Source organism: Microcaecilia unicolor, chromosome 1 (assembly GCF_901765095.1).
Source record: "Microcaecilia unicolor chromosome 1, aMicUni1.1, whole genome shotgun sequence".
Lineage (NCBI taxonomy): Eukaryota > Metazoa > Chordata > Amphibia > Gymnophiona > Siphonopidae > Microcaecilia > Microcaecilia unicolor.
Genome location: NC_044031.1, coordinates 175258514 through 175270605, shown reverse-complemented (window position 1 = coordinate 175270605; position 12092 = coordinate 175258514). Strand labels below are relative to the sequence as shown.

At 48.0% G+C, this 12092-nt stretch overlaps 1 long non-coding RNA gene across 1 annotated transcript; it reads left to right on the top strand.

The window, feature by feature from the left end:
- Window positions 1-799: 799 nt before the first annotated feature.
- Window positions 800-11760, top strand: LOC115460134. The gene is made up of 3 exons (XR_003940384.1): window positions 800-868; window positions 9123-9185; window positions 11676-11760. It is a non-coding gene; the product is annotated as an uncharacterized LOC115460134 (long non-coding RNA).
- Window positions 11761-12092: the final 332 nt, after the last annotated feature.

Here is a 12092-nt window from a genome sequence, read left to right as displayed (position 1 = left end):
AGGATCATATGCAGGTTGTGAGTTGGTGGGAAGGCCATTAGGTCCCCTCCCCTGTCCCCATGAGCCACATTTGCAGGAAAGGCCATAACATACCCCCCATTGACATATGCCCCCCCCCCCCAGCATGCAAAGCTGAAATGAGGGGATGCACATCTTGGAGACTCTCCCACCTAAGATCAGGCCTGCTGCTCCACACCTACTTATATGCAGCAGCTCACAAATGCAGACCCTGCAACCAATGTTCTGTCTAAGTGGAGCACACAAGCAATTGCTCATACATTTTAGGAGCATCGCTCACAGATTTTACATGGTTGCTCACAAAAATGTTGGGGGGGGGGGGTTGTGCTATATACAGAAATGCTTTACTAATACTGGTGCTCAACAATTGTTGGTTTTTAAAACTTGTTGCTCACACACATACACACAAAAAAAATGTGCACACACCAGGCTAGTCCTTAGAGGAAGCATTGCCTGCAACCCTAAGTCCCACATGCCATGGGCAACAGTGCATCACCACCTCCTTGCAAAAGTGCAGATGTCACAAAGAAAGGGCTCCAAGCCATTCACAATCCCCATGCTCACCTAATACCAGGCAAGACTTCTGGGCATACAGTGACTGCACACACCCTAGCAAGCCCCCAAGCTGGCTGCCCTCAGTTCTCACAGGCCGTCTGAGGAGCATAGCAAAGCATGTCATATGGGAACCTGGTCTGCCAAGTTAGAAAGGTCACTACTAGAACCCTGTCTCCTTTTTGCAGATGTTTTGGCATATGCTACGACCTGAAGGCACTCAGGTGCTGTTTCAGGTGAATCCGCAGGGAGAACAGGCTGCTGCTAAGGCGAATGAGGGAGCACCTGAAAGCCCAAGGTAACAACAACATAGCTCCTCTATAACAGCCATCTCCTGGAGCAATGACCAAGCATGTAGTAACCCTCATTAAAATGTGGCCACAACCCCCATATCCCCAACAATGTATTGCAACCAGCACCAAACCACCGAGATGACATTGGAAGGAATGGGGTGGGGGGGGGGAGGGGTGTGTGTGTGTGTGTGTGGGGGGGGGGGGGGGGGGGGTTATGGAGAAGCACCTTCTGTGGGCTAAAATCAATGTGCCCAGTATGTTACATACAGCTACATATCACATTGCAGCAACTACGGTGGTAAAAAGAACCAACAATCATACGATGCTACACTGGGAATCAAACCCTATTCCACAGGGTCCCAGCCCCAACCACTACACCATGCCTAACGCATGCCTGACAAGGTAGTGTTCAAGGAGGACACCGCAGGGATCATAGAAAACATTCAGAGCACAAGGTGCCATCCAAACAGCAGGCCTCTCAGGCCACACAGAATGCACATTCCATTGTGAAGTCCAAAGTGCTGTATGCCACCCAGTGAAACATCCAGTCAGCCCACAGCAGAAGCCATGAAAGTTCCAAAAAGATACGTTGCCCCTCCCCTCAAATAGGCAAAGCACCATTTTGGAAAGATTCAACCCCCCAGGTCACATTGCCAGCCCAAACAGCTTGCACATGAGTCATAGAGTGGCATGCAGACAATTGCAGCAGGGAGGGGCCTGAACAAATTGGCCTGATGAAAAAGCACAGCAGGATCCTCACAAACATATGTTTCCCACCTCCTATGCAGTATAGTGATTGTATCAGGAAGATTCCTACAGAGATTGGTAGGAAGCATGGAAGGCCAAACAAGGTAAATTATAACCTCCCAGTAAGCTGGAGGCCTCATAGGCAAGGGTATCCAACCGCACTGGGATTCCTGGCAGCACCTGTAACTGTGTCACCATCACTGATACAGCACATGTGCATCTCACATCTCAGCCAGTACCTGGCCACCCCAGTGCCTCCAACATCCTCAAGCCTGATCTTATATGCCTGAATGGAGGCTAAACTTCTCATGGGACAATCATGCATCACATCTGTGGCTCCAGCATCCTTTGCCATGTCATATCGGTCAAAGATATCATTGATGTCCTCCAGCTACCAGCACACAGCCCCCAACTGTCCATGTACCTGCATAGTTCTGGCCAGCAGCACTTCTATGCTGGCTATGTACAATGTGTGTAACTGATACGTACACTTGACACAGGTCACCTCCAGCAGGTGAGGATCAGGAAGAGGAGGGGGAGGAAGAAGAGCCGGAGCGTCAGAAAGAGGAGGGCAAGGAGTCAGAGCATGTGGAGAAGGAGGGCCTAGAGGAGGATAAAGAGCTCCTGAAACAGGTGGTGGTGGACAGCAGCATCTGGATTGTCCCCCCTCATTTCCCCAGGGGCCCGGCCAGCAGAAGCAATTCCTCCCACAGGTGGAGAAGGAAGGGGATATTTACATGGACATGCCCCCTTCTGGAGGGACAGCCCCTGGCTGAAGGGAAGTAACAAGGCCCTGCACCTTTGTAGCTCACACCAGCTGCACCACCAACCCACAGCTGACCAATTCCTGCAGGTGAGCCCTCCCAGGCAGGCACCCTCGCCCAGATCCTGTTGCATGTCATGGTGCATGTCTGTGACATGCTGCAGAGGCTTGGGGCAATTTAGGCCTCATTGGAGATTATGATTGAAGAGCTGTGGATGCTGTGCCACCACCAGCAGCAGCAGCCGCCCTGCAAGAATCCTGAACTCTGCTCAAAGACTGCCATGTACATAGGTATATAGTTTCAAATATATTTCATATAAAACTCTGTGGCTTCATTATTATCGATATGTGGTTATGCAGTGACTTGCAATGCTGAAAACAGCTGTGGTTACAACAGTGATAGCACACCCCTGGGGAAAGGAGACTAGATTCCTTCTCTGCACATATTCAACAGATCGCCAAAACCTGTCGTTTCTTTATCTACAATATTAGCAAAATTCGCCCCTTCCTTTCCGAATACGCTGCCAGAACACTTATCCACACCCTTGTCACCTCTCGCTTGGACTATTGCAATTTACTTCTCACTGGTCTTCCGCTCAGCCATCTCTCTCCTCTCCAATCTGTCCAAAATTCTGCGGCACGACTTGTTTTCCGCCAGAATCGTTATACCCACACTAGCCCGCTCCTCAAGTCACTTCACTGGCTACCTGTCCGCTTCCGCATTCAGTTTAAATTTCTCGTACTGACCTTTAAATGCATCCACTCTGCAGCCCCCCATTACCTCTCCGCTCTCATCTCTCCCTACATTCCTCCCCATGAACTCCGCTCACTGGCAAATCTCTCTTGTCGTCCCCCTTCTCCTCCACTGCTAACTCCAGGCTTCGCTCCTTTTCTCTCGCAGCACCTTATGCCTGGAATAGACTTCCTGGACCTATATGTCTAGCTCCATCTCTACCTGTTTTCAAATCTATGCTGAAACCCCACCTTTTCACTGCTGCTTTTTAGCTCCTAGCCACTACTCAATTGCCCTCCCCTTGTCCCTTCCTTCCTTCTCACCCATTACTTCCCTTACCCGTAACTGTCTTGTCTGTCTGTATTATTTAGATTGTAAGCTCTTTTGAGCAGGGACTGTCTCTTTATATCAGGTGTTTAGCGCTGCGTGCATCTGGTAGCGCTATACAAATGCTAATAATAATAATAATTCTGGGGTAGGAGAGAAGGGACATAGGAGGTGGTCACAATCATACCAGCTACTCAGGAATTATGTCATTCAGAAGTCAGGTCAATAAAGAGTGATGTTATGTGGGCACAGGGAGCCACAGTGGGAATTGAACCTGCTACCGCAAGGTTCTCAGGCCAGTGCACAAACCATGAGGTCATTCCTCTACTACTAAATCACTATGCATGCACATTAGTTCTCATGAATGTTCATTGTGGATATCCTGAAAACCTGAGTGGCTGGGGTGCACCCAGGACCAGGTTTGGGAATCACTGGCCTAATCTCTAGTTTGGTGAAAGACCCCACTCACAGCTGACCAACAGCCGGATCACAGCCATAGTCCTTCTGGTGGGTGTTAGAGGGTGGCCAGATAAAATGACCAATGCTAAAAATAACATTATGTTGGTACACATACCTAGACATGATCAAATATCTGTTTAGATATACAGCATAGTGGATTACAGAAAAGGGGTGTATGGTCACCTACGTCAGTTATCATTTCTGTAGCCATCTTTCCCATGGGGGTTCACAATCCATGCATATACTAGGCCCATGCTGCTTAAAGATATCTGGTCTGTACCACAAGTAGCATTAGTGGGGTTGAATTTGACACATAACCATATGAACACTATCATCATGCTGGCCCAATATTATCCCTCTATGCAACACCCTGAGAAGGTTCCCATGACAAATATGTCCCCTGACAAATATGCTAGGTAGACAGCATTGGCATAGTGCCCTCAGTAGGGGATTAACAACTTATGACACAGGCCAGATACTGCTACCTCTAAGAAGTTTTCTGTCTGAGGCCAACAGCATGTATCAAGAGACTAGTTCAATATACCCCATTCCCCCTGCTGGCACCCACACATTTTGCATACAGCACTCAAGAAACATTTTTTAAAGGTCTGTTGTCTGGTACTAGCCACAAGTCAGGTATAAATCAGCAAGTGTCCATTGTCAGTGTCCAGACTAAAGTTTGCTCTTTGTCCTTTAGGCTGCATCCCCCACTGCAATCCTGACTGAGGGCTTTGTTACAGGTGCCTACAGCTGCTTCTTTATATATTTACATATACATGACTAAAAAAAGATACATAAATAGATAGATTGATTATTAACAATTATAAATAGTTAAAAGCACAATTACTCACATGTTTGTTGTCCAGTACTGGCTACAAGTCAGGTATCAACCAGCATGTGTTCAGTTTCAGTGCTGAGATATGGTTTGCTCTGTGTTCTGTAGGCCAGGAGCCAGAGGAGGGACATGCCATGCCATAGAGGAGGTGGGCACCATACATTCCAGGTGGTGGACATAGCTGGCAAGCTTTGGCACCTGATCAATAATATAACAACCTAACAGCAGGAAAAGCTGCATCTCAGGCACAAGGATGTACAGAACATTTGGGAGGATTTGGTGGGGCAAAACAGGGACCTATGAGATTACACTACTGCCCTGACTTCTACCCTGCATGCCCCACTGCAGTCATGGCATGATGGCTTTGTCACCAGCAGAAGTAGATGCTTCCTAGATCGATTTACATATATACAGGAATAAATATACAATGAGATACAGAGATAAAGTTTTGACCTCCCAATCCACTGATTAATCCTGGCTCTATTCTCAACAGTGGCTGGGCTCCATGTTGCCTAACAGCCAGGTCCCGGAGAAAGGCAACTGATATCTCAGATCAGTTTCATGGCTGAGTGGAAGAGTGGGGTCTGGGGTCTGAGTTCTGACCTTAACTGGAAGCACTTGCAAATGATGACTCCTGCAGTTACAGAGGCTTCAATAGTTTTGAAGGTTGGTGCCTATAGAACAGGGAGAAGATGTAATGAGGTTGTCTCCCTTTGACATCACTGCGGAGACTCAGGCCAAGGTATCGGCCTGTTTATCCGACATTGCGGCATGGATGTCCAACCGCCACCTGAAGCTGAACATGTCCAAGACCGAGCTCCTTGTCTTTCCTCCTAAACCCACTTCTCCTCTTCCTCCACTCTCTATCTCTGTTGATAACACCCTCATCCTCCCCGTCCCATCTGCCCGCAACCTCGGAGTCATCTTCGACTCCTCCCTCTCCTTCTCTGCGCATATCCAACAGACTGCCAAGACCTGTCGCTTCTTCCTCCTCAACATCAGCAGAATTCTCCCTTTCCTCTCTGAGCATACCACCAGAACTCTCGTCCATGCTCTCATTACCTCTCGCCTTGATTACTGCAACTTACTCCTCACCGGCCTCCCACTCAGCCATCTATCCCCCCTTCAATCCGTTCAGAACGCTGCTGCACGTCTTATATTCCGCCAAAACCGATATACTCATATCACCCCTCTCCTTAAATCACTTCATTGGCTTCCGATCAGATATCGCATACAATTCAAGCTCCTCCCCCTTACCTACAAATGCACTCAGTCTGCGGCTCCTCACTACCTCTCCACCCTCATCTCCCCCTATGTTCCCGCCCGCAACCTCCGCTCACAGGACAAAGCCCTTCTCTCAGTACCCTTCTCCACCACTGCCAACTCCAGGCTCCGCTCATTCTGCCTTGCCTCACCCTATGCCTGGAATAATCTTCCTTTACCCATACGCCATGCCCCCTCCCTACCCATCTTCAAATCTCTGCTTAAAACTCACCTCTTCAATGCTGCCTTCGGCGCCTAACCGCTCAAGAAATATAAAATACCCCAATCTATCCACCCTATCAGATTAACTGTTCACTCGTCCTCTAGATTGTTCACTTGTCTTTAGATTGTTCTCTTGTCTTTTAGATTGTAAGCTCTTTGAGCAGGGACTGTCCTTCTAAGTTTGAATTGTACAGCGCTGCGTAACCCTAGTAGCGCTTTAGAAATGTTTGTTGTTGTTGTTGTCTCCCTTTGAAACATTCTTCTAATGTTCTGGTTAGAAAATGGCCAATATTAACGTCCATCTCTGTAGAACTACCAAAGTTGTGACCCATTTTCCAATTCAGGACATCCTAATTAAGGACATCTTAAATTCCCTATATAGACGTCTATGTCAGTATTTTTGAACCTCCACATCACAACATTGATGACATGGCTGCTTGAAAGGACACTCTCAACAGAAGGGGAACTACTGCAGTAGAAGTGGAATTCCTTGTAAAAGAAGTGGTGTCTCACCATGTAAACCTCTTTCCCCCTAAACAGCAGTGAATAGGCACATATACTAAGCAGAGGGAGTGGATGGCCATATGCCACACACTGAATGCAGTTTTTCACAACACTAGAGATGTGGAAGATTGCAAGAGAAACTGGAGGCAACTCCAGTGTGATGTTAAGGGCAAGGCAGGAGAGGATCTCCAGGAAGTCGACATAGCCAACCTCAGTCCTGTGGAACAGATGTTTTTCAGAACCATAGGAGCCAACGTTTCAAAATTATTGGGGGTGCTAAACTCAAAACAAATTGCCCCTCATTGGACACAGCGAAGAAGATTCCTCAATATTGGGGGTGCTCAAGCACCCACAGAGCTGGCTCCTATGCAGGGCCACTGAGAGACTGAGCCGAGCCGGGGGCAGGGCCGCTGCCACTGGGCCCAGGGCAGAATACTCATCGCCGCCGCCGCCACCCCCCCAGAATCATCATCACTGCCGCCTCCTGCCCATCTGCCTGCCCGCCCGAAATACCTTGGCTGGCCCCGCCAGCTGCAGGCAGTGCTGCTTTTTCCTCTGCCCAGCATTGCCTGCCCCTGCGGCTACTTTCCTCAGGTCACACATGCTCAGTATCAAAATTGAGCATGCACAGCCTGAGGGCCCAGCAGCTGCTAGGCAGTCAATGCAAGGGGGCCCGGCGGCGGAGTTTTCTCTCTCCTGCTCCTGTCGGGACACGATCACCCGGGTTCCATCAAGAACAGGAGAGAGAGAGAGAGACCCCTGCACTGGGCCCCCCTGAAGGTCCGGGCCCAGGGAATGTTGCCCCCCCCCATGTCCCCCCCCCCCCCCCTTGGCAGCTATGCTCCTGTGCTCAGAACCATCCTGGGCTTCCATCCATGGTGTGGGCAGGTAGGAAAGAAAGCTTAACATAGCCTGAGGCGGGGTGGACTGACCATTTGACAGCTGGGCAGTGCCCAAGGGTCCAGAGGGCCCAGAGACTTTGCCAGGATTTCTGCTGCTCTCCCCACTCCCACCCAATACCCTCATGCCACGGCCACCACTGCTGCTGTTACTGCAGTGGCGGAAAAAAAAAAGATCAGGGGACCACACTGTTCCTGCTCGCAGCTGCCGGACCTGCCTTCCTCTGACATCATTTCCTATTCTAGGGCAGAGCCGGTCAGCCGCGAGTGGGAACAGTGTGGCCCCACAATCTTTTTTTCTTTTTTTTCTGTTTTTTTCTGCCACTGCTGAAACAGCAGCAGCAGTGGTGGTGGCTGCGTCAGTGGGATATTGGGTGGGAGTGGGGACAGCCTGATGCGCCAGTGGCAGTGGGGGTGTCCGGTGGGGGGGGGGGGGGAAAGAGGGGTTGGGGGGCTGAAAAAAAGACAGACTGAGACACTAGATTGAGGGGGGAGGGGGACAGATGCTGGATGGAGAATGGAGTGGGGAGGGGGAACAGATGCTAGAAAGGAGGAGAGATGGGACAGATGCTGGATGGATGGGGGAGGGAGGACAGATGCTGGATGAGAAGGAGAAAGGGGACAGATGTCAGATGGAAAGAGGGAGAGGAGGGACAGACAGACATTCGATGAGGGGAAGAGAAGGGAAATATGCTAGATGGAAATGGGGAGAGGAGGGATAGATGCTGGATGGAAGGGTGAGAGAAGATGCAGATGTTTGATGGAACTGGGGAGAGGGGCGTGAGTGGATGGCAGTGATCAGAGACAGGGGCCAGATGCTGGATGAAGGAGGGAGAATAAGAGGAGAGACTCTGGATAGAAGTGAGGAGAGCGAAGGGTCAGATGCTGGATGGAAAGGAGGAGAGAGAGGGGGCAGATGCTGGATTAAAATGGGGGAGAGAGGGGGCAGATGCTGGATGGAGAGGGGGTAGGCAGATAGAAGGGAGGACAGAGAGAGAGGGAGCAGATGCTGGACAGAATGGGGGGGGGGGAAGAGGGAGGGGCAGACGTTGGTAAGAGTTACAAAGAGATCGAGGAAAGAAGAAAAAAGAGCCTGGGACCAACACAATTAGAAAAAGTAAACGGACAGACAACAAAGGTAGGAAAATTTTAATTTTATTTTTATTTTAGGATAAAGTAGTGTGGTTGCTGTGTTAATAAATGCAGAAAATGGAAATAAGGTGATATCTTTATTGGACTAATTTTAATACATTTTTGTCTAATGTTTGGAGACCCAACCCTCCTTTCTCATGTCAGAACAGAATACCATAACAGCAGTATACTGTCCTGACCTGAGGAAAGAGGTTTTGGCCTCTGAAAGCTAAATGAAAAATGTATTTAGTCCTGAAGCAATCACAGGCTCTTAATGTTGTCTTTAGGCCACTGACTACTGACATTGCAGAGATCTTGCACTGTTCCTTATCCTTCTACCTCTACCCACCTGACAGTGTGCATGTATTTCTTCCAGGGTTACGAGGTATGCAGTGCAAGATTACAATCATCTACTCCACTTTGGGATGTTATGCCATAGGTAGGATATGTCAATTTAACAGTCAATATTTAACTGCAGGAAAACCTTAAGTCATACACTCATTATCCATTCGTAAAAACATCCCACTGCTCCACATGGCACAGCACTTAGTTACTGAAATCTTCACAGACCTACTACTATTTAGCATTTCTATAGCGCTACAAGGTGTACGCAGCGCTGCACAAACATAGAAGAAAGACAGTCCCTGCTCTAAGAGCTTACAATCTAATAGACAAAAAATAAATAAAGTAAGCAAATCAAATCAATTAATGTGAACGGGAAGGAAGAGAGGAGGGTAGGTGGAGGCAAGTGGTTACAAGTGGTTACGAGTCAAAAGCAATGTTAAAGAGGTGGGCTTTCAGTCTAGATTTAAAGGTGGCCAAGGATGGGGCAAGACGTAGGGGCTCAGGAAGTTTATTCCAGGCATAGGATGCAGCGAGACAGAAGGCGCGAAGTCTGGAGTTGGCAGTAGTGGAGAAGGGAACAGATAAGAAGGATTTATCCATGGAGCGGAGTGCACGGGAAGGGGTGTAGGGAAGGACGAGTGTGGAGAGATACTGGGGAGCAGCAGAGTGAGTACAATTATAGGTTAGTAGAAGAAGTTTGAACAGAATGCGAAACGGATAGGGAGCCAGTGAAGGGTCTTGAGGAGAGGGGTAGTATGAGTAAAGCGACCCTGGCGGAAGACGAGACGGGCAGCAGAGTTTTGAACCGACTGGAGAGGGGAGAGGTGACTAAGTGGGAGGCCAGCAAGAAGCAGATTGCAGTAGTCTAAACGAGAGGTGACAAGGGTGTGGATGAGGGTTTTGGTAGAGTGCTTGGAAAGAAAGAGGCGGATTTTACGGATGTTGTAAAGAAAGAAACGACAGGTCTTGGCAATCTGCTGGATATGAGCAGAGAAGGAGAGAGAAGAGTCAAAGATGACCCCAAGGTTTCGAGCTGAGGAGACAGGGAGAATGAGAGAGCCATCAACAGAAATAGAAAACGGGGGGAGCGGGGAGGTGGGTTTGGGGGGGAAAATGAGAAGCTCGGTTTTGGTCATATTTAATTTCAGGTGGCGTTGAGACATCCAGACAGCAATGTCAGACAAGCACGCTGAAACTTTGGTTTGGATGCAAGGTGAGATATCAGGGGTAGAAAGGTAGATTTGGGAGTCATCAGCATAGAGATGGTAGGAAAAGCCATGGGATGAGATTAATGAACCAAGGGAAGAAGTGTAGATAGAAAAGAGGAGGGGACAAAGAACAGAACCCTGAGGTACGCCAACAGGCAGAGGGATAGAAGTAGAAGAGGATCCACCAGAGTGAACACTAAAGGTGCGGAGGGAGAGGTAGGAAGAGAACCAGGAAAGGACAGAGCCCTCAGTGGTGACTCATTTCATATGAACATGTAAGCCCATAGCTCACCTGCCTCCTCATCAGTCCATCTCTTTTAATCGTATAGTATAAAATCTTTATTTATTAAAACAATTCTTATCAATGAGACTTTAAATCTCAACACTTATCTTTGAAATATGCAGGACCTTAATGCCAAACTACCAACTTGGGGCGTGTTTTGCTACTACTGCCTCAGGGTATGGTCTGGTATAACTTAGAAAAAAACAAGATCATAACAAGTGTGTGCTTAGATTTGAACTATCTTAAAGCATGAAACTTTATGAATTAAACTTTAAGTTTTTATCTTCAAATTCACAGTGTTCACGCAATGTGCCAAAGCCTGCCTCATACGCTTATATTACAAAAAGACGCTGTGCGTGAGTTTAAATATATCATAGGCCCCTATCTACCAATAAGACAGCACTTTGAAAAAATGCCAAAAAGAACCTCACTACACTAATGCCCAGTCCAATTCAAGATTCAAACCTCTTGACACTACAGTGTCTAATGAAAAAATCCACTGCTGTTCTTTATACGTTTTTGTAATGTAAGTGTATGAGGCAGGCTTTGGCGCATTGCGTGAACACTGTGAGTTTCAAGGTAAAGATTTAAAGTTACACTCATAATGTTTAATGTTTTAAGATAGTTCTAATCTAGACACACATGTTTTAGTGTTTTTATGATTTGTTTAATTATACCAGACCACACCCTGAGGCAGCAGCAGTGAAATTTGCCGCATATTGGTGGTTTGGTGTCTGGGTCTTGCATATTTCAAAGATAAGTGTTGAGCTTTACAGTCTCATTGATAAGAGTTTTATAAATAAAGATTTCATACTATAAGATTAAAAGAGATGGACCAATGAGGAGGCAGGTGAGTGATGGGCTTACATGCTCAAATAAAACAAGTTGCTGCTGAGGTCGGTGAAGATTGAAATAACTACGTGCTCTGCTATGTGGAACTGTGAGATCTTTTTACAGATAGGGTATGGGCAGACAGTGCCAGTCCTCACCACCTGTAATAACAATGTGCAAATGGAGGGGGTGATCAGGAGGGGTGTGGCATGGTGACATCTAAGCAAAAGCAATTGAGAAATGCTTTTCCTCTGACCTGCAGGTGGTGGTTCAGAGTTTGAGGAAGAAGTGGGGCCCAGCACCCAGCCAGAGGGACAGCCTTCTGTCCAGGAGGAGCAACAGATGGTGGTGATGGAGGAGGCAGGAGGGGGAAGGGAATATCACATTGCTTGTCTGTACCAATAAATGTTGTACTTATTCCACTAAAAAATTATCTGTATCAGATTTTATCAGGTGTAGATGCCAAGCTGGTGTGGTGCTAGGTCTGCTCTCCTGGGTGGCAGGGAAACATCATCCTTCTCTGGGTCTCTTGGTGGCTGCTGCTGCTGCTGTTGGGGTTCTGGCAGGGGCTGCCATTGCCATTGGGCCAAATTGTGGAGCATGCAACAGGCTATGAAGACCTTCTTAGGGGTGTCCAGTAGCTCCCGCCAGAGCGGTTGAGGCATCTGAATCTGTGTTT